The 21733-nt window shown below is 40.4% G+C and overlaps 1 protein-coding gene across 1 annotated transcript in view; it reads left to right on the top strand.

The window, feature by feature from the left end:
- Positions 1-244: 244 nt before the first annotated feature.
- Positions 245-21733, top strand: part of MTMR3 (myotubularin related protein 3) — a 79304-nt gene continuing 57815 nt past the window's right edge. Inside the window, exons 1-2 of the mRNA XM_010288156.1 lie at positions 245-290; positions 8002-8094. The gene's annotated coding sequence lies outside the window, so the exon portion shown is untranslated. The remainder of the gene's footprint in view (positions 291-8001; positions 8095-21733) is intronic.

The raw sequence follows: 21733 nt of genomic DNA on the forward strand, positions 1-21733 counted from the left end.
GTCCGTCCCGCGGGGGTGGCTCTCTCCCTATCGCCCGTATAGCCGAGCTGAGGCATTGCCTCGTGCCTCTGGCAGCCGTGGTCCCCGGCTCAGCTTCTCCTGCTGCTTTGGCCGTGGTTGTGTTCCGCTGTCCTTGTGCGTGGGGCCAAGATTCCCATTCCCTCTGAAAGTGGGATTTATTAAGGCTCTTTATTTGCATAGTTTTGGGGCTTTAATTTTGCCTCTTCCCCATGTTCCTCTTAACAGTCCTATTCTTTTGATGGGATCTGAGCAGATGTTGTCCTTCTCTGGTAAGTAGTGTTTTACTCCCCATTCTGCCCAACATTAGAGTTTAAGTTTTTGCGTAGAAGTTGTTCCCTCTTCTGTTCATTCTTTCAGGGAACATTGTTTTATCAACAGATGAGACCTTGTGTTCCTTCACATTTCTCTGTACAGGAAACCGATTTCTTTCCTTTTCGTGTGCACTTCCCTCACTGAGGGGAAGGCTGGGTATGAGTTTGTAACTCTTGCGGATGTCAAGTCTGATAGGCATGCTTCTCCTGTCTGTTTCACCTATTTGTCCTCTTGTGTGATGAGCCGGTGTAACCATGTGCAATAAGGCTTTCTTTTAGAAGAGCTTGTATAGTGAATCATGTCAGATAGTGCTGAGTGTAGAGGTACAGCTTGGCTTTATGGCGAATATAAATTTAAATGCCTAGTTGAGCCCATTGGGAAGGGATGGTGGTGTGACTGAAGGAACCAGGGCAGTTTTTTTCAATACCTGTCATGCTCTGAGTTTTGGATAAAGGGCTGAGGTGCCTTTTGTCTGTTACTAAAGCATGTGCTGTAGGATTTGAAAATAATCTTTTTTTGGTGGAGGTGAAGGAGTTTTTATGAAGGAGTGCTTGTAGATGACTTGAGGGAGGAGGCTGACATCTGATAACTGTATTGCTTCAGCTGTTACTGATCACAGTGGTTTTGGAAGATAGAAAAAGTGCTTTCTTTCATAGTACAGGAAATACTGTGAAGTGTAAGTGTTGAAACTTTCTGCAGATAAGTAGAGGCGGGGCATGGGATTCTAAAATGCTTCAGTGACAAGTGTTTCTCTGTGCCTGCTTTGGTGTTTGGGGAGGAGCAAATGTGCAGAAAGAGTAATGTCGTGCACTGGTGGTTTTTTGAGCAATTGCACTAAAAGGTGCTCTTGCCCTACTTCAAATTATAGGACTGATATGTTGAGAATCAAGCTTAGTTCTTTTGCTGGCAGTTATAGGTACCTATCTAGGATACTGTTAATATCCATTACAACTGCACTAGAAATTATTAAAATATCAATGTTAGCCTGCTTAATTAATATTCTATACAACCCAGAAGTGATACTGAGTAGGTGTAATAGGTCAGCTTGATAAAGTGTGCTTTTTTTTTTCATAAGAATGGCCAGCCTCAGCTGGAGGAGATGGAAGTGGAGCATTCCCAAGCTTCTGAAGGTAGAGGATACAATATTTTATCTCAAATCTCATTCCACCTACATGCAGCCCAGGATGGTGGAGAGTAGTAGGTTGTCAGCCTTTTAAGAGTAGGAGGAATGGGCTGTGCAGTGCTTTGCTGGCAATTAACCCATGAAATAGGAATAACTTAAGGAGAAGGGTATTGTTAGGCTGCTGGTAAGACAGAAGCCTGACAAGTCTGCTGTAGCAAGGAAGGAGGAGTTGTCTCCATGGAGTGAATCGGAGGGACTGGCTTAGCATCTGGCACAAAGTTTGAGGTCTTTCATCTGCAGAGGTCAAAGGGATATGGTGGCTGTTCCTGCTCTGGTAGTTTCCTACTGGGATGTGTAAGTGGATATAATGAGATAGGACTCTACTTGATATCGGTGGTGTCTGCCAGAGCATGTAACTCCAAATAGTGTATTAGTGCTTATCAAATATTGTAAACAAGAATGAAAAATCCAGACACTTAAATATGCACTTGTTTCATAGTTGCTTTCATTGGTTGAATCAGAGTAATATAAGTTATGTTCCTTTAAAAACAGGGTTCTAAGTACTAAATTGTCTAAGCCATAATGTGCAACTGTTCTGCATTTGTTTCTAGCTCAGTTGAGTAGCTGGTGGTGTAAAGATCTGCCTGTTAGATCCCATATGGGTTTTAATTCTCTGAGAAATGAGCTTCATGATTTGTAATTCCACCCCTCTTCTAGATATTGGTGCCATAACTTCCCAGTGCTGTCAGGAAAACTTTATGAATATGCCTAGCACTCAATTAATGTTGTAATTCTTGTGAATTAACTGGATTTAGAAGATTTCTATTTCTTTGTCTCTGTGATGTTTCAAAATTTCAGGGTGATTAAGTGGCTTGCATGAAAGACCTAAAAGTGAAGTTAGTAGTAACTCAGGAATTTGAAATCCTGACTTCTTACTGAGGCTTACTATGTCCAGTAAAGAACCAAAGGCCCCAATGCCCAGTGCATTACAACTTCTACTTTGGATGCATTAATCCTGGATGGTGCAGGATTGCTGTATCCAGACTGGTGTATTGACTTGCATGCATGTCTGCTGCTTGTGGGGTGGGCAAAGGTCACAAATGACAGCATCACTTGGTGTCAACTGTCCTTTTTTGGAATGAGTTGATAACAGAAACAGCCAAAACTTTGTCCCCTTGCTTTGGGGTGAGCAGTTGAGAAGCACTGACAGAATGTACTCAATATTATAGAAATCTAATTGTAAGCTAGAGCATGAGTAACCCAGACCTGTTCTTCCCCTTGTCTGTTTAATGGTTTCTGGTAGTGATGTAAAGGAGGTGAATGCCAACTGGCTATAGTGATTCTGGGAGATAATGTTTTATCCCATAAAGGAGGCCTCAAGTCAGTCTTCCTTGATCAGAACTTGAGGGAAGAACAGCCTTTAGTAGGCCAGGAAGAAGTGTTGAACAAGTGTTTCTTGTTGAAACCAGTGGTACCTCTGACCTTTAGTCTGTTATGAAAGTGTCTGGATTGTGTTGCTCTGAGCTAGAGGTGCTGTGTTACCTTCAGTGAGCAGCAATATGTGCCTAGAAGTGAAGCCTGGAACTGCAGCTCCACACTATGCAAAGTGAGCTGGGGAAGGAGAGCAAAGCAGAAGGCTTTCTGGAATGTTAATTGGAATGGATGAGCTATTTCTGGAGTCATTGATGTCCATGAAAAAGCACTGTTTTTAAAGGCTTAACTTAAAATATAGTTGTTACCTAGCTTTGCTTCCTCTTCTGAAACACCTCTGAGAATCTTAATCTAAAGTTTAGAAAGCAGCAGTTGGTTTGAGATGAGAATGTGACTGCAAGTTAAGCTGTTAACTGGAAGTATGCTCTGTAGGTCTTACTGGGGGCAACTGAATACTTGCGAGGCATTGTTCCTCCTCATGGGTGTTAATGCTGAAAATAGTTGCAACCAAGTAAGCTTGGTATGATCCAGTGTGAAGTTTCTCTGAAATTTGTGTGTATATATATACATGTGCATGTGTGAGGAAACTAATGACATTGCAGTAGTTATCATGTAGCTGGTGGAACCCTTCCAAACTCTGATAAGGGGAAAAGAGCAAACGCCAAACTCTGAAGATGACTGCCTGAGTAAGTGGTTCTTGCCCTTCCTTGGGAGAGTTTGATTTCAGAAGACTTGAAGCTGGATGCCCTTTGTTAAGTGGTACTGCAACTAAACTTGTACAAGCTGCTGTACTGAAGTATTACTGCTTCTGAAAAAGTTAATACTTTGAACAAGATTATAGTGGAACTTAATTTTAGAGAAATTAGTCTGTTATTTTTCCTCTTGACTAGGATTGAAGAGCTCTAAAGCAGTATTGATAGGATGGCTTGAGGGCAGCCTGTTGTAGTAGCTACCAGTCATCCCAGTAATGAAATGGTAGCTTAAATAGTGTCCTCAGTAACATGTGCTGCTAGATCTTAAAAAAAGGATTTTAATACTGCTTCAGAGAAATCAAACCAAAAATACTGGATGACAAATACTTCAAAATATGACTTTTCAGTTCAGTGTCAGTTGAAAGTGGACAGAACATCAAAGAAAGCAAGCCTTAGAGAAAGCAAAGCAAGTTGTCTTTTGCCTTGCTCAGCACAACTCACGGTCCTTTTCAGTGTTCATTGCGATGAACTGACTAGCTGCGATGAAAATGAAGTTGGCTGTGCTGTTGACAACTTTTATCTGAGATTCTGATCCAGTTGGCGCTTTACTGACTTTTGTGACACCACTTCTTCATCGAATTATTCGCCAGTGTGTGAATAGCGTGGTAGTGGTCAACTTCAGGGTTTTTAGGTATTCAGTATCTTGTGAAGCATTACAGCTAGTGCTAGCAGTGAAGGCTGAGCTTAGCATGGAAAATTATCCTGTCACCTGTGGAATTAGTTTGAAGCTAGAATTAAATCAGAAGCTTGGTGTTAGTCCTTGGCTCCTTAGGAAGAGCTGGGCCTTTAGAAAGGCAGTGAGAACAGACCACCCCTCTGACTGGGCTGTAACAGGGAATATTCAAATGTTTGAACTTCCAAGATTGGAAGGCAAGGCAGGCTGCCGCAGGCCTCTGAACTTCCGGAACACGGCCTAGAAGACAGTGGATATCCATGCAGGAAAGACTGCTGACACTTGAACTTTGATATTTTTTATCTCTGTCTTCTTCCTTACTGTTATGTATAATTGATCTCAAGTTGTATGTTCTGTGCTCCCCTCCATTCGATTTTAGTCCAATCACTCCTCCATTTTCTGCAGAGTGGCAATTTCCATAGGGTTGGGTAGGACTTCTCCACAGAATCTCTGGTGCGTATGTCTGTGGAGAATAAGTGGAAGCCTCCGGTGTGAAGAGAGCTAGAAAGCTCTCATGCTTCGTGGGCAAGCACATAAACATCAAAGCTCTTGTAGTACAGTTTTTTTGTCTTCTGGCAGACCTTTAAAATAAGAAGCTGTGATCGCATTTTAACTTGGTTACAGAAAGAATCAATTTAAATGTGCTTTTCTGCCTGCTGGATTAGGTCCCTGGGAAGGCATTCGTATCAGCATACCTACCACATCCTGTGAGGTGGAAGCAGGATTTGGGTACGTGGTTTCTTGAGCTGGGCAGTTTTGCAGGTGCATGGATCTACAGCTGCAGGCACCTAGTGAACTCAAGGCTGAACATACTTGGGGAATGTTGGATGTCTTGAGCTTTTTTTGTGTTGGTTTAATTTCAGAAGGGAAGTTGTTTACTGGCACTGTCTCTAGCAGATGTGCAGGATCTACATTCTCAGGTCCTACTTTGTTTAGCCCTTACTGGGAAAAGAATTGGAAAAGACTTTTTTCACTCTAATCTCAGCTTCCTACTTTTCAAGGAAACAACATTGTCAAAGTAACTGGTTCTCCCATGCTGTGAGTACACTGTCCCCGTGGATAAGACCTTGACCAAAGGTTCTTGTTTGTGGTCTGTCTTACTGTATCTTAAATGCATGGAAAAGTTTTCATCTGTGAAAACCAGGGAAAAGCTATGCATCATGCTTTAACTGAGATTTCTGAAAACAAAATAGCTTGAAATAGAATTCTCTAGGGTGCCTGTCTTTATGATGAAGCCTCCTGTGCATACAAGTCCAATCGTCTCTTTCAGTATTTTTGATTGTTCTGGTACTCTACAAGGTTTAATTCCTAGAATATATAGTCAGATTGGGGGGAAGTAATGCACTTCAAGTTGAACTTGTGGAGGAAGACTGCTGCATTGCCATAATTAAGTCTTTGGAGTTTTTCTTTCTAATACCAGAGACTTATGCACTGGTATAGGCATTTATAGAAACACTGTTAGAACAGTTCTCTTGCCCTTTTGTGAGCCTCATTTGCTTCTCCAACTTTGGGACTAGAAACTAGGGCTATAATCAAAGTATTAATTTTGTAGTGTTACCTGAAAGGACACAGCTTCAGGAAGAAATAAAAATAGTTTCTCTTTCCCAGACTCCTGTATCAACCAGGAAAAGGCAGGCTCTTGACAGAATGAGACTGTTTTCTCTTGTGCTACTTTCTCCACTTGTGGAAGTGCCTGGGGGAGACTGCTCCCAGCCACCTGTGTGAGGAGAGGACAGAAATGCCTGTCTGCATGCTGAAAGGCATAGGTTGAAATTAAGTCTGTGAAGACAAGATGCACTTGGCTGGCTTTCTGACTACCCTTGGAGAGCGGAGGGAAGGCAGGGCTTGCCTGGAGGGCGTGTTGCATTTGTTATCTCCCCAGCTCACCTGCTGTGAGCAGCCTTTTATGCAGGGGTGATGTGGATCACAAGCCTTCAAAGTCCTGTGCGTATGACTCCTCAGTTTCTCTGTGGTTTGACTGTTTTGCGCCAGTAGGTTTCTTATTTTTTGGAGGTTTCTGTACAGCTGTTGGCAGGATTTCAGAAAAATAGATGGAAAATAAGATCTTGAGTCTGTCGTGTAGAGTTTGGCACCTCGTAGATCAAGGATAGATGACTAGAATTTTGATTTCAGTTATTTAATTACTCGAAAATGTAGCTGAAAGTACTGAAGTGTTGAGTGAAACCGAAGGCTGAATTGAAGAAATGGTAAAAAAGACTGAGCACCCAGAGACATCAGGAACAATTTATTTGCACCTACTGTAACTGCTTATGACTACAGAGTCTTAATACCTTTTAACATCTTGCAGTAGGTGTTACATGGGTAAGATAACTTTTTCATAACTTTTGAAGTGAAGCCTCAATTTTGTTGTACGGAAGATGTTAGAATGACCTAGTCTGCTAGTTGATCTAGTATTAAGCTCTCGTATAACTCCTATGCTACCACTATGTGCTTTCAAAATGAGTGAAGTCCTGAGATGCTCATGGAAGTGGTTGCTGCTAGGTTTGGAATTGGAGGAAATTCCAGGGAAATGGTTTCCCATCTGGTAGTTAGAAGGGGACCAGCAGCCTGACTCTCCTTGTTTTCTCTGTGAGTAGATCAGGAAAGGGGGTAAGCTAGTTGCTGTGGCTTCTGATTTCATCTCTTGTAGCTGTAATTGACCTAAATATGTACCTGTGAAAGCTTTACTTAGTGCATTGCGATCTGTAAGCTTGTAATTGCTATCATTGAAACGTAAACCTGAGATAAAATGAGATGCTGTGAAGTTCTGCTTCTGTAATTATGCTGTTTGTTGGATCCTTGATGGGGTGTTTGCCTTGAGACCTTTTCAGACCTAGTTCTGGATGTGCTGCAACTGAAAACTGCCTTCAGTTTTACGTGCCTCCAGCCTTCATCTTCTCTACCTTTCAAAACTACTGTTATCAGAGCTGACTTTTACTGTTCTGTGGGTTCTCTGTAAGTTCAGGCGTTTAAAATACTTGTCTACCTCCTGACAAAGAACAGATGAGCCAAAATGAGAGGCTATCAGAAGAAAACACACCTGCCACATTGCAGAGCAGCTTTGCTTGAAAATTAATATGAGGACATTGCTCTATCTGTTCTGCAGTCAGTTTGTTATGGTCTGACTGGAGTAGAAACACCTTTTCTAAGTGTTATGAGCTGATAGCTTTGACTTTATTGTTCTGTTTGAGTGTTCTTTATTTCCTTCTTTCAATTCTGAGAACAAATATGTTAGTGTAATGTAGGCACTGTTGAACTTTTGATCCAAGAAACCTGACTGAAATGTCTAAGCAGATTGCACTTCTAGGTTATCTTGATTATTTTCCTTTAATAAGTGGAAGATGAAAGCAAGTGAAGTGTACTTAATGTAAACTTGCAAGTTTATTGCCTCTGCCTGCAGACCTTTTACTACTTTCCATCTAAGCATTGTGCATGCTTTAAGAGTTAAGCTTTTCATCAAATTAATGACTAATCCTCATCAAACAAGTGTTCATCTTTACAATTAAGCGTTCCTGTTCTTTAATTGTATGGTGATTGGTGGACATACTAGTCAGGAGTCATGAATACATTTGAGAATTCAAATTCTTGATTTTCTCTCACTGCTGGCAGCAGGAATTTGCTGTGAACAGGGCATTATATTCTGGTTGGATACCCATTATAATTAAATTACCATCTTTGTCTATGTTCAGTGAACCTTTCTTTGAGTAACTTCCAAAAGAATGCACCTTTTTGCACTTTGGGAAAATCTGAACTCTGAGGAAAAAGGAGGAAGATGGAACAAGGTAAATATTTTGAGATCTGCTAGGCTTTCCTTGTAGGTTTGGCGAATGGGTTATGGTCAAGGCATAGTTGTTTTCTAATGCAGAATACAATAGCTTGCTTGTTTTCTTTTACTTTGGACTGGAATCTCTTAATCCCTTCAGACTCAAGCATGAGTATCACATGATATGGAGGTGTTTGGTTAGTGTACTTCACTGCTGCAGAGCATCCCTGTACATAACAGATGAGTAAATTGGGACTGCTGAGAGAAGCCACATGGAAATTTTCAGTTTTGGAGATCCATCTTTAAGTGTTCAATATTTTGTTGCTGGGCTGGGTTGTGTTCTGGCAAAACCAAGGGGAAGCATCTGGTCAGTTAGACTTCCAAGGAGATAGGATTTCTGCTCTAAATCTTAGTTCATGATAAAAAGGATTACAACTTCAATATACTGATAGTATACCTATATGTTCAGTATATCAACAAATGCTCAAACCATGTATTAGGGTATTCATATGGAAGCTTCCTTGCAGGTACAGCTAATCATAGGGCCTTTCAGAATCTGTGACCATATGGGACATCAGTGGATATATAGCTCTATAAGTAATACTCATAAACCCTTATTAAAGTAAAAGAATTATGAATATTCATTAACAGATAGCTTCAGGAAATAGTAGCTTCTTGTATAGCTGCATAATGGTAGTGACATGCCTGGTCACTGTCACGTTGCTTTTTACTGGCTTCAGTTCTGCAGGCTTTAGTAGCCGGAACCAAAATGCCTTCCACGTGTCAAACTGGAATTTTAGTTTTTAAATGATAGGATGGATGCTGATACTTGATGGGGGTAACTGCTAGACACTGATCTAGTGAGAGGGCTAGATAAGGTGAGTATGTTGTTGGGATTTCTAAAACAGAATAGGATTCTCTGAAATGCTGAAATATGGTAATGAACTGAGTATGATTAAAAAATACTCCAGCAATTTAGAAGATGCTGATCTTGAGTCTTCATGCTGCTTTTCTGGAATGTGGTATGTTAAGCACCAGATTGCTGTTGCTTTGCATGGAGTAGCTTCAGTAACTGATTCTACTAGCAGCTGAAGCAGCCTTCTTCCCAAGCTGTTTCACTTGCATCGAAAGAAACGCAAAAATAATTGGGGAGCTCTAGTCCTGGTGGCTCTATACTTAGCTCATTACTCCACGCTAATTATCATTTGCTTCCCAAGTGCTTACTGGTAGGCTGGTTTAAGAGCTGTCTAGCTTTCAATTGCTAGGTCATTCTAACCCCTCTGCAATATTTTTACCACATAGGCACTTCTTCCTATGAACTCTTGAAAGGCTGGTGACAACCTAATACTGGAAAGCTCTAAGGATGAGAATTCTTCAGTAATTCACTGAGGAAAAAAGCAATGCCAAACCTGCTGTTGTAATGAACTTGGAGTAGGAAGCAATCTTGAAACCTGCTTGATATGATGTTTACCTGCAGAGGATGGTTAGGTTCATTACTGTCACTGAATTGCATGGGTGTGGTATTCATGTGGAGGACTCAGCCTGGGGAGTTGTGGACAAAGGACAAAAGGATTTTGCTTGATTTGACAAGTATAAGATTGTTATAACAAGGACAATACAATAAGAGCTATTTCTTGCTTTCATTTTTTAAGGCTAGTTTTTTAATAAGCTGTTTGTATAAGGTACAAGTTTAGGTGCTCCCATCATTTTGGAGGGTCACACCCAGAAAGCTGTCCTACTAAAATTAATAGTGCTATTGCATCATTCCTTAGACCGCCATGTTCTCATTCAGCACTAAGGTATGAAGACTTCTGCTCTTGCATAAGACAACTTGATTTGTTCTGGCTGGGGAGGAAACAGTTTGGCAGCTCACTAAAGAGTAAGTTGCATGCTGCTGTGCCCTGTAGCTTATTTGTCTAAACATGACTATTTCAAGTTATTGTCCAGCTTTCTAAACAGTCTTAGCAGTATGTATGACTGACTGAGACTGGACCACTAATCACACAGATGTAGTGAGTATCTGGCCAGCCCTTGCTGAATGCAGTTCCTTTACTGCTTCTAGCACACTTCTTGCTCCTAGACCCAAATTGTTTGGTGTTCAAATCAGAGGCCTAGTAGGACTAAGCCTCATGTACTTGAACATATTTCAAGAAGCCCAAAATTGCAATATGGCTTAATCTACCTCATCTCCTTTTAAGTTCTAAGTATTTATAACAACTGTTATTGTTTTTTCTGTTTTTTTCCAATAAAATATGGATTTTAGCCTCATCATAAACTCATGCTACCATGTGTCGATCCCAAAAGACCAAGTAGTGTACTGGTTAAGAAATAATTTTTCTAAGAATACGCTGCATATTCAGTAACTTTTGTTAGAGCTAAACTGCCTTCACTTACCAAAGGCAAGGAGTGATGAGTTAAAACATGCCATGTCAAAAGATGTCAATCTTAAGTAACTTGTATCCTGAAAAGGGCAAGAAGTTCTTTGTGCAATAATTACCATATTAGAAGTAAGCAGATGGGCTGGCGACAATCTAGTTAAGCTTACAGTTTAAAGAAAGGCCTAATGCCAAAAAAACCTCCAAAACCTAATTTATGTGCCTAACCTCCACAATCCTTATACTGACTCTTGCCAAGACAATTAAAGAATTCCTAGAGCTAGTTTGAATTTCCAAACTGGGTTTGGAGCATGGTAGCTGCTTCTGCAGGTGCAGAGAATACTCAAGTCTGTTCAGGTAGGTTGGTGAGTTTAGGTGGTTTTATTGCTGGAAAGATTTTTAAGAGTCTGAAGATGTTGCTGTGAAGCACAGTTGTGGTACAGTTGCAGATGTAGCCAGCTGGATTTTTCTACTGCTTGTAAAAGGTCAGCTTTTGCAAGAACTTTCATGAATTGATGAACAGTAAACTTTAAACTGGTGTTGTAGCACCTGTTTTCTAGAACTTCAAGTCTCCTGTTTGACTCTGGAAAACTTAGGAGGAAGAATAGGGTCCCTGTGTGGTTTGGTGTTATTAAGATCTGCTTAGCTATTTGTATAGCTAACTAAAATACAAAAGGTGAAGGAATACTCTAGGGCCAATTTGGAGAAGGCTTGCTCAGCTGAATGAGGATCAATTTTGGTAAAACCAACTCAACATCCATCATGTTTGCAAAAGAAAACAGTCATCACTGTATTTCAGTAGCAATTAGTCAGGTTTTGCCATTGTAGTCTCTCCAGGTGACTTTATGCTAAGTGTTGTTGAAAGACTTGACTTAGCAGAGTTTGTACATGTTGAAACAAATATGATGGATTGAAACTTGTCTGAAGAATCTGCTGCTTGTTAGCTGACTTCTGAAGAGCCACTTTACCTGTAACCCCTCAAAAATCATAGTGACTTGGTTACTTTGATACTTTTTTTAATAACACTTTAACTAGAACTCATAAAGAGTTTAAACATTATAGTGATAGTTTATTGGTTTGGAATGTGGAAGAGAAAGTTGTGAATCTTTCTGTGAAGCTGGGAATCCATAGTGTGCTGTGAGTGACAGCTCAGCCTCTAAATGGAATTCAGAGCATCTTTGTGATGTTAAAAAAAGCTTGTTGCCTGGTGCTGATCTGTTCCTCCAACACAGAGCTTTTGTAACCTTTAAACTCTGTAAGTATAGAATAGGAATTTATCCTGTTAAAACCTGCATTTGTTTAAAGAGTTAGCTCCTACTTACTCACCTATGTCCTACATCTCTAGATCTTGGTTATTTAAATACCAAGGTGTGTGTCACTCTAAACTTACTGGGTAGGTAAGTTTTTCCTTCAACAGAAAGAAGTAAATGTGACCTGTAGCAAAGAAATAGCTGTGCCTGTCTTGTTACACCTTTTTCATTCTTCAGTCTTGTTTATGTATGGTGTTGAACTTCTAAATTAGGATTTAGGAGTTGGTCTGCTGGTGAGTTTTTGCCTGTGAAACCCTGGAGATTTGCCCAAATACTGCTGAGAGGAAGACTGTCAAACTTCAGTTTTTATCTTGGAAGTGATGCATTTTGTGTTGTATCTGGTGTCAATTTTACAAGCTTTCTTTTAGGGGAGGAATGGGGAAAAGTCTTTAAGGTCTCATCTAAACAAAATAGGCTGGATGAATAACTAACCTATACTGCGTGTATGGAATATCTTAATGAAGTGCTTGATGAAGTGGGTTGAATGGAAGGGTTTGAAAGCTTCAATTCTGAAGTTAGGAATTCTGAAGTAAGTCTTCTAACATGTCTAGTTAGGTTTGCTCTACTTTCAAGCCTCATAGAATTTTCAAAGGGAGAAGTAGCAGATTTTTTGTGTGTGAAATAGGCTTGAATTATATCCTTAATATTTTGAGATAGCTTGGTGTGAAGTTTTCACAGAAATGTTGCTCATACTGAGCTGGTGGAATGGGAGTTAAGGTGAGTTAAGTTCTTCACAACTGAAATGTTGTTCTCTTCCTTCCAGTGTTTTAACTCCTTGTCACAAGTGACAGTGCCCCTTACAGACAGATTTGAGGTAGAAATCTGCAACTTAACCTTTGTTTCAGTATTGTGTCAGCCCACTGGATCTTCTGAGCTTAACTTGCAGTCTTAGTGGCGTGTTCAGCATGACTGATGGACTCTGAAGGGGGGATTTTTAATACAGTGCTTCTAGCCCAGGGTTTCCACAAGTAAAGTATTTAACAAGTGCTACTGCAGTGCTTTATTTTGCTTCTGTATGCTTTGTGTCCTAAAGTTGCTGGCTTACGGCAGCCTTCACTAGGTAGAGTGCTGCTGGTGTGCTGTAGTCTAGGATAGGTACAGAGTGATAGGACTGCTTTGTGGATCATGCGACTCTGGAGCTAAGAATACTGTCTGCTGTACAGCACCGGGGTGTTGGGCTGAACTTCTGGTACAGGAAATACTGTAAGGGCAGCTAGGACTAATGATTTTGAATCATCCCTCAAAAATGCAACTCCTGAAACTGGCCTGTATCTTGGTCAACCTGAGTGTGAAAGTGTCACCTACAGAATGCGCAGCGCTCCTAGGGTTTACCTCTCCTGCTGTCTGGCACTGGGTTATGTACCTGTGGTGCTACTTGAGTTGTACTTGAGATCTATGCAGGAAGGGGAAGCAGATGCATTCCTTTTTCTCAGAACTATGTTATTAATTGTTAACCCAGCAATTAATCTGCTTCAGTTTTGTTTAGTATTTGTGGTAAGATTTGATATGTTACTTGTTAAATGCTCATGTGTTTTCCACAGATAAAAGGTGTTTAGTCCTTGTGGGTTAGAGTAGTGGGTTATTGGATTTGTGGGTGTTAAGGTGGCTGTGTATTTAATTCAGCAGTGAGGACTAATGCACTGAAACTTCATACTGGAAAGTTACTCAGTAACTCTGTTTTTGTCACCGAGCTGCAAAAAATGCTAGTAAATTTAGCAAGGTTAAATGAAACAATGTACAAAACACAAATGTATGTATTTGAGAGCCTATTCCTAGAGATAAAGACTGGTAAATACTTTAGAGATAATAAATACTATATGTATAAAAATACTATAGAGATAATAAAGACTGGTAAATACTGGTAACTGTACTCAAGCAGATATTCCTCCTGGCTCTAACAAGACTAAATTTTATGTCTAATACAAGGACCTGTTTGTTAGGACCTCTAGCTCTTATTTCTGAGGTTTTACTTTATCTTCACTGTAAGCGAAATGATTACCTGTCAGCTTACTGTAATACTGAAAAGACATGATTTGCTTCATACTTCTTACCAGGAAAATGGAACATGTGCATTACTGTGTTTGCTCTGGTGTAAGTTACTTCAGAGTATTGCCAGATCTTTTCTATGAGATCATGTATCAGTCTGAGGTAGAAGCTAGACTGCTAGCACATTGAATCTATTTTTGATTTGTCAAGATCTCAAAGGTAGAAAAAAAAGCACTTTGTCCTGGCTAGTCTCAGGAAGACTGACACTTGAATCACTCTTTCTAGTTGTCTATTAATTTACTTTCCTAGCATGTTGCTCTTGCTGAGTGAAGCGCATTGTTTTGTAGAAGTCACTTCTGCTGTCTAAGTTCAAAGGCTTTCATCTATAGGCTGAACATCTCATACTGGCAACTTCAAATGAGGTACTCATTTGAACAGTTGCAAGTTGAACCTCGTCAGTGTAAGTCAGTGAAACTTCTCTGGCAGCTGGTAGCCCTTCTGTAAAATAAGGCTGTGTCAGGGCTGAATCTTACTGCTGCCTTCCATCAAATCTTTGATGCTGTATCTCCTTTTCCTCAATTGAATGAGAGAAGAGTATGGTCGGTGCAGAAGGAGCTCTAGAGGACCAGTATCTCTGGGGTTTTGGTGGACTCTCTAGAGAATCATTCATGGTTATTTATGCTTTATTGCTGAGAGAATCAAAGTCTGACAGAATATCCTGGAAATACTGCATCCAGGTTCTAGTTCTTCTTTTATATATTATGATAAACCTTTCTTCATTGCTAATCCCAAGTGCTTAGATACAGTAAAATGTCTGAGTCTTTACCTCGCTGTATAATTTTCATGTGGCCATTTTCTGAAGCTGTAGTTATCAGGGCTTTAAATTTCTCATGCATATTAGAGCTGTGTGAGAATTTCCCTGACACTTGCAGGTGATCATGAAGTACTCAGTTTATCTTTAAGCAGTTGAGCTTGGTTTCCCACTGTTTGTTTCTTGCTTTTCAGGTTTCTTTTTGCCTTTACCTTAGTTAAGTAATAATAATTAACTCAAAGCATTGAACTGATTGAGTTATATTGGGAGAACAAACCAATAACTATAATGCAATAAGCATTATTGCAACTTCCTGGTAATGAAAATTCCAGTAGTTGATTCCTTGATTAAATCAAGGGATACTTGATTTAATTTTTAAGCTTTGGGAATAGTTATAAAGTTGTTCTATCACCACTACTAACTCTTGCTTAGGCAGTTACTTAATGCTAGCAAAAAGCTTGGGATGTGTAGGAAGAATTGTAATGGCCTTACAGCTGTTGAGGATAACAGCTGGCTGTTATGTTAATACAGCGAATTATGTTAATATAAGAACTGCCTTTTCTTCACATTTGAACACCAAAGAAAGTATGTTTTTTAATTACTGTTGTTTTCATAGATAGTCTGGATGACGTTGCTTACTTACATGTAGATAGAATCGCTGGAAGGATTTAAGCTGGAAACTGCAGAGCTAAGGACACTTGGAAATTGCTATCCTGTCCTCCCACCAAACCACACAGTTGAATCAAGCATGTCTGCCTCCTGAAGTGGGTGCCCAAAATAGGTAAGAACTGCTCACTAAATGGTAGAATGTGGGCCTTTTTACAAGGTCAGACACAAATCCTGGCTTTAGGTGGGAAGAATCTTACTTAAGGTCTCTAGGTCTCTATCTTGCTTATAGCTGGTGTAGACATGGCACTAAGGATGCTTCCAGTAAAGATTAATTTCTTTTGGCTGCAGATGGCTTTGGCAGTTTTCTTGGCATGACAACTTGGTTAACTGACACTGCTGTAGAAATAGCATAGATACAGCCTCTCAAGACCTCACTGAATAGCTCTGAAGAACTTTGTCTTGGGTAAGAACAGCTCTGACTCAGTGGGGAATGTAAGCATGTGATTAAACTTAAATCAGTATCTTTGTACAAGTCAGAACTGTTAAGGCTTCCAGCTTCACAAGTGAGGGCATCAGTTCTATCCCATTACCCTCTAAACTGCATATCATCTCAAACTGTTTCTTACCTCACTCTGTGTTATTGTGCTTACTTGTAGGCACTGATTTCCAGCTCTGTAGGCTGAAGCACAGCTGTATGCCCTACTGGTCAGCTGATAGGTGAATGGGCACGAACTGCTGGGTAAGCACCTTCGGCCTTTCTGCTTGTCAGTAAGTGCCTGTGTGGAGATGATGACTCAAAGGCTCAGGCAGTGCTTGCCCATAGATGCTCTTCACGTGCAGGGAGAGGCTGCTTACTGGCAGAGCTGGGTATTGATGCTATTCCATACCAGAAGTTCAGAAGCTTCTAGTATAACAGAAACTTGCCCCCAAGCCAACTTTTGATGGTTTATCTTACTGCCACAGGACTAGTATTTTATCTTAAGTACAGGTATTTTGAGCAAATATTGAAGAATTTAAGATCAATGCTTATAGAACAATAGTGGTTTTAGAGTCTAGGATACCTTAATGGCATTACAGAAGCTAGCTATGATATTAACAGAACCATTCTAAATATACTTCAACATTGCATTCTTGACAGAGTAGTTGTGATGCCAGGACTTGAATATGAATACATGTTACACATGCACACTCACGTGAGAATGACAGAACAGCACATGCTAGGCATGAAGATAGCGTTTCTTTCACTATGAATTGGAGTGTGGTACAGTTATCCTTTGCTTTTGACATGTTATGCAAGCTCAGTAATGCATGGCTGTTCAGAAGTGACTGCAAACTGCAGGTTATGGGGAAATCTGACTCCTTCAAAAGAGAATGCCTCTCAGTTTCTGCAGTCTGTGTACAGAAAACCGCTTGCAAAGCTTGCATTAGGTCTTTCATTGGGTATGACATGTCAGGAAGATGGTTCTGCTTGTCCATCTTCTAGCTTTAGTCTCCCAGGCTTTCTGTTTTTTCCTCTTAAGTTTTTAGCTTGCTAGTTTATTCTTATTCCTCAGTCAAGTTGCTAGAGGGGAATGCCTGGTAAGTAACACTTGCAAGCTTCTGTAATGGCTTGGTATGAACTGTTCAAATGTTGTCTGCTTTCTTGTTCTGACTGCATGATTTAAAAGAAGTACGGGGGTATTCTGGACAGCAGTGAACATGTGTCCCAAGAGTCAGACTATCTGAAAGGCACTGCCTCCCATAGCTGTCCTGATATCAGTGAGGATGGACTTTCATGGTTATGAAATCAGTAAAATACAATTTCTAAACACAGTCTTAAACTGCCTGGCCTCCTTGGCAGAACTAGACAGTCTTTTAAACTTACAAACTCTTTGGGCAATCTAAAGCTGGTTTTTCATTGCAGGCAAATGTCTTGATGACCTGAAGGAGGACTTTGTTAGGCTGAGGAAGTCTTTCTTGCAGTTGTCCTGCTTGCTACCCATACTGGCAGGACATGGGTGTGTTTTTGATAGGGGAATGAATGTTTACTTGGAGCTGTAAGGCATCAGGCTCTATAGGGAAGAGCATTAGTTTAACTAAAAATGGAAGTGAGGTAGTCTTAAATGTTAGAAGGCAGGATTGCCAATGACTGATGAAGGATGTATACTTCGCTTCAGACTTCCCTTTAAGTGTCTTGGGTTTCTAATGGGGTTCAATAGACAGGTTGACTTAGGTAGTACCAGAGACAGGTGGTAACTTGGGGTGGGCTTGAGGCTCTGTGAAAGTGGAGGTGAAGCAAGAGGAAAATGTGAAGAGCTGACATGCTATTGGTTTCCATACTAGTGCAAGGCCTATACATTAAATGCGTGCTGCTAAAAACCTCCTCCTCCTGTCCTCCCTTCTGTGGAAGCAAAATGACAGGCTTCAGTTCCTCACTCTTGCTGCTTTAATTCTTCCTAAGGCTGTTCTCAGAGTAGCTTTGCTTCATGCTCTGGCAGGCTTGCTTGAGCTGTCAGTGCAGTCTGCAAGCCTTTGATTGTGAACACCACTGGTGTAGCAGTTGATTGAGCAGTGGAAGTCTGAGTAAGTATCACTGGCTGGTTCTCAAGTCTGACATCATATCCAAGAATTAGATGGCTCTCTTTCACCATGGGGATAATGAAATAATTCCTACTGTGTTATTCATTAACTCACATTTCATTCAATGGCTCCTAAGAGGATAATGAGTATGTTAGAGGTGAACTTGCATAAGACTTCTGACATCCTTTTGATAAGATAAAAGTTAAAGCTGTGGCAGACAAAGTTTAAGTATGGCAGTGATGCCTCACTGAGGCAGGTGGTGTGTGGTGTATTACACGTACTGACTTTAAAGCTGATTTAATGGCTTTTTCTTTAATGGTTTAAAGAAAATAGACTGCTTCTAGAGTTGTTGGAGAAATAACTTGTGCCCAAAGTCAGATGAAGGTCTGTCTTAGCGTGGAGGCTGCACCTGATTGAATGGCTGTACAGAAAGGTGATGTCCAGCCCAGCATTGCAGTGCTTCAGGGCAGGTGTTGGGAGCCCAACAAAAAAATTGTGGGACTTCCAACAATAACAGCATATGGAGGGAAAAGCGTCTTGGTGAAGGATGGCTGCTTCTGATTTGTATAAAAAACTTTGGTGCAAGAGCCTGTTGAACCTTGTTGGGTTTCTAGTTTTAGCATTAATGTAGCTTGAGCATGTGTAAATTTGAATATCCCTTAAATGTTCATGTCATGCATGCTTCCCCCTCATGTACTCATTTTTGTCAGCTTAAACTGCCATATGCTACTCTGCAAGAAGACTTAAAGGGGAGAAAGATCCTAATTTGCTAAGGGATTTTCACTAACATTATTTTCAAAACAATAAAACTGGATGACTCTACCCCAAGCCTTAGGGCTGACCATTTTAAAAGACCCTATGGGAATTAGGTGTTTTGGCTAATTTGGAGTTACTCGCTCTAATGTGAGTCCTTGATGCCTTGGGCTTCTTAATAAATATGGCTGTGGCTGCTGATCGAGCTACCATACCAACTGTGAGTACTGTTCTATTCTGAAGGCTTCCCAGGGAGTGCATCTCCCTTCGAAAGAGGTTTATCTGTGCTGTGCAATTGAGCCAATACACTAATATAGTACGATCAAGCTGTTTGTGGAAGGAATGATGGTTGGATATTGAAATGCCTAACAAACTGTCTGATCTGCTGAACTACTGACTGTAGCTGTGAGTGCGCTGGCATCAGTAGTTCATCCCCACAGGTAATAACTGAGATAATTTTAAGGAGAGGCTGCAATGGCCTTGGGCATCTGAAGAAATCCAGAACTTCCAGATGGCCCAATAAGACCTTAAATTACCTGGTATTTGTAGAAGCACTGGGTGAGGGAATAGCAGCTTTATCTGGGAAGAAATTCTAGGTGGTGGTCTGGTGAGTCAGGTGACTGCCATCCTGGAGAACTAGATGTGTCCCTGCCCTGTTGTGGATTGTGGTGCTGGCTGGTAAGTTACTGGAAACTTCTACAGGTGTGTGTGGAGTTACGGTTTTGGCGTTAAGTGCACAACTCCAGGCATGAGTGCTCATCTCTGCAGCTCAGAGCCCCAGCTAGTGGGAGCTGTATTTCCCAAATAGAGCAGAATACTATAAAAATTGGGAGCATTTGAAGAACTAGACTTTAGACATCTGCTCTGGGCACCAAAACTAGAAGATCCTTCTGATGCCTTGAACTCACCTTTTAAAATACATTACTGCCATTTAACCATATGGGACAGTGTGAAGACTGTGGTAAGCGCTGTGGATCTCTAGCAGAAGAGGTGCTATGAAATGAGCAGTGTAGAAAAGATTCATTTTATTCAGAACTCCACACTGACTACAAGGCTTAATACAAATTAATATAATGAAAAATGATGGGTTCAGGGAGTATTGCCCACCTAGTTCACTGAGTGAGGATGGGGGTTTATGGGAAGGGAGGGTTGGAGAAGGGAATTAAGGATCGTACACACTCTAAGAGAAGCTGAACTAAAGCTTCACAGGTGATCATAGTGCTGGCATTTCCTGATGTGTAATTCTTCACTCCATGCTTTTTATATATATACAGACATTTTAAGATGCAATTACAGGTTGATTTCCATGGCATGTGTGAGTACTGAAGATACCTGCTGTGCCATTAATATGTGGGTCTTGGGCTGTCAGCTTTGCCTCCCTCCCTTGTTTACTTTGTTGTGCAACTACATGTAACTATCTAGTCCAAAAATTCATCACCAAAGCATGTCTGCGCTGTCAAGGATCCCTTTCCTTACAGCAGTATTTACACACCAGCACTAAGACTTCTTGAGCTGTTGTATGTGAAGTAGTAAAATACCAAAACAGGCCATTGTTTCTTACTTGTTCTTGGAAGATTGGTTTTTCAGCACCCATGGTAATGGGAACTGGAAAAAACACCTTCAGTTCATGTCAAGCTTCAGTTGTTCAGACTGAACATAGGAAGTTTGGCTGCAAGTGCTGTTTCATGGATTTCATTGGTTGTTCTGGAAGCCTCTACCATCAGGGAGGACTTACGGAACAGATCTGTCTGTTGAACCTGAAACTGATGCAGAGGAGATGTTAGATTTCCAAGCTAATGACACAGATATGGTACTTCTATTAAAACATACATACCTTGGATTCTTGTACTGGGTTGACAGACTAATTTAAGCTTGCCAAGTAAGCTTTCCCACAAAGATGTAATCTTTCATCCAGGAAAGGAGTTTGGCTATTTTTGGCATTTGAATCTAGATGTACAAAACTGTGTACAAGCTCTTTCAGAAATACAAGGCCTGAATACTGAGGTTGTTCCTACAGCGAGCTGTTATTTATCTAAATTACAAATGCCTTTTCATCTTTGGCTCTGAACATTTGCTTCTAGATTTGTCTTCACATGTAGATTTGTGTTACAAACTGCATAACGTCTTGAAATAAAGGCTTAAAAAAGTGAGGTAGACCTAAGTATTCTGAACATTGCCCCCATTTTTGCTTGGAGTGTGAAGGCTTTGTTTGCCTTTGAGTATTTTTCTGAACTTAGTTTAAGATTCCAACCTTAATATTGGAACAGGTTGTCTAGAAAGAATATGCTTGGCAATATTCAAACCTTGGCTGGACAAGTCTTTGAGCAACTTGATCTAATTGGAACTGTGTCAAGTAGGGGCTTGGACTAACTGATGTTCAATTGTCCCATTCAACCCAAATAGTTTGAATTTTTTTGCACGTCTCTATCGTGGTTCTTCATACTTTCCTGTTTGGACTTAAAGGGGCAGAAGTAACTTCTGCTTTTTTTGTAATTGAATGTTGAATTCTGTTCCTGTGACTCCTAACAGCACAGAAACCTCTGGTGTTGAATTTGAGTCTTTCAGAAGGAAAAGTTTCTGTGAACTTCAGTCCTCCTGGACCTGATGGCAAACTTCAGTGCAGGCAGCTTTTATAGTTATGGGAAGGAAAGAAATTCTTGCTCTTCTTTGGTTTGGATTTTGACCACGGTTGACATCTCATAAGATCTTTAAGGAGATCTTTGAGTACCTGAGCAAACTGAGTTTGAGTATTTTATTCATACGTTGTCAGCAGCTTCATCCTGCTTATGCATCACGAAACAAGGTGTAAGTTGAGGTCAGGGTTTGTTGCTATTTAATTTCATCAGGAGCAAAGCAGTAAACTGGGACCCAAAACTCCAGTACTAAACCTCTTATTTGTCCTTACTTATGTTGTATCTACCTTTTTGCCAAAACTTTCCTGGTTTAATTTTTGAATCTAAGCAAATGTAACTTGAGTATTTTGTCCTCATGGATTTCAGACAGACATCTCCGAGTTCATGTTCAATAAGTACAGACTAGGTTTTGCTACTAAATCAGTTACCAGGGGGTATTTAAAATTGAAGGATAAAGAATAGACTAATTCAGTTGATTTTACTTAATTTTTACTGTGAAGTGCTACTTCCGAGCATTTAATTGACGCTTGATATGTGCAAGTCACAGGTAAGAATTGTAGTGTTATAAATGTGTAACTTGTGCTATTTTCATACCTGTAAGCAAGCTTGTGGACTAATATGC

The sequence above is a fragment of the Phaethon lepturus genome, unplaced genomic scaffold (genome assembly GCF_000687285.1).
Source record: "Phaethon lepturus isolate BGI_N335 unplaced genomic scaffold, ASM68728v1 scaffold16415, whole genome shotgun sequence".
NCBI classification, from domain to species: Eukaryota; Metazoa; Chordata; class Aves; order Phaethontiformes; family Phaethontidae; genus Phaethon; species Phaethon lepturus.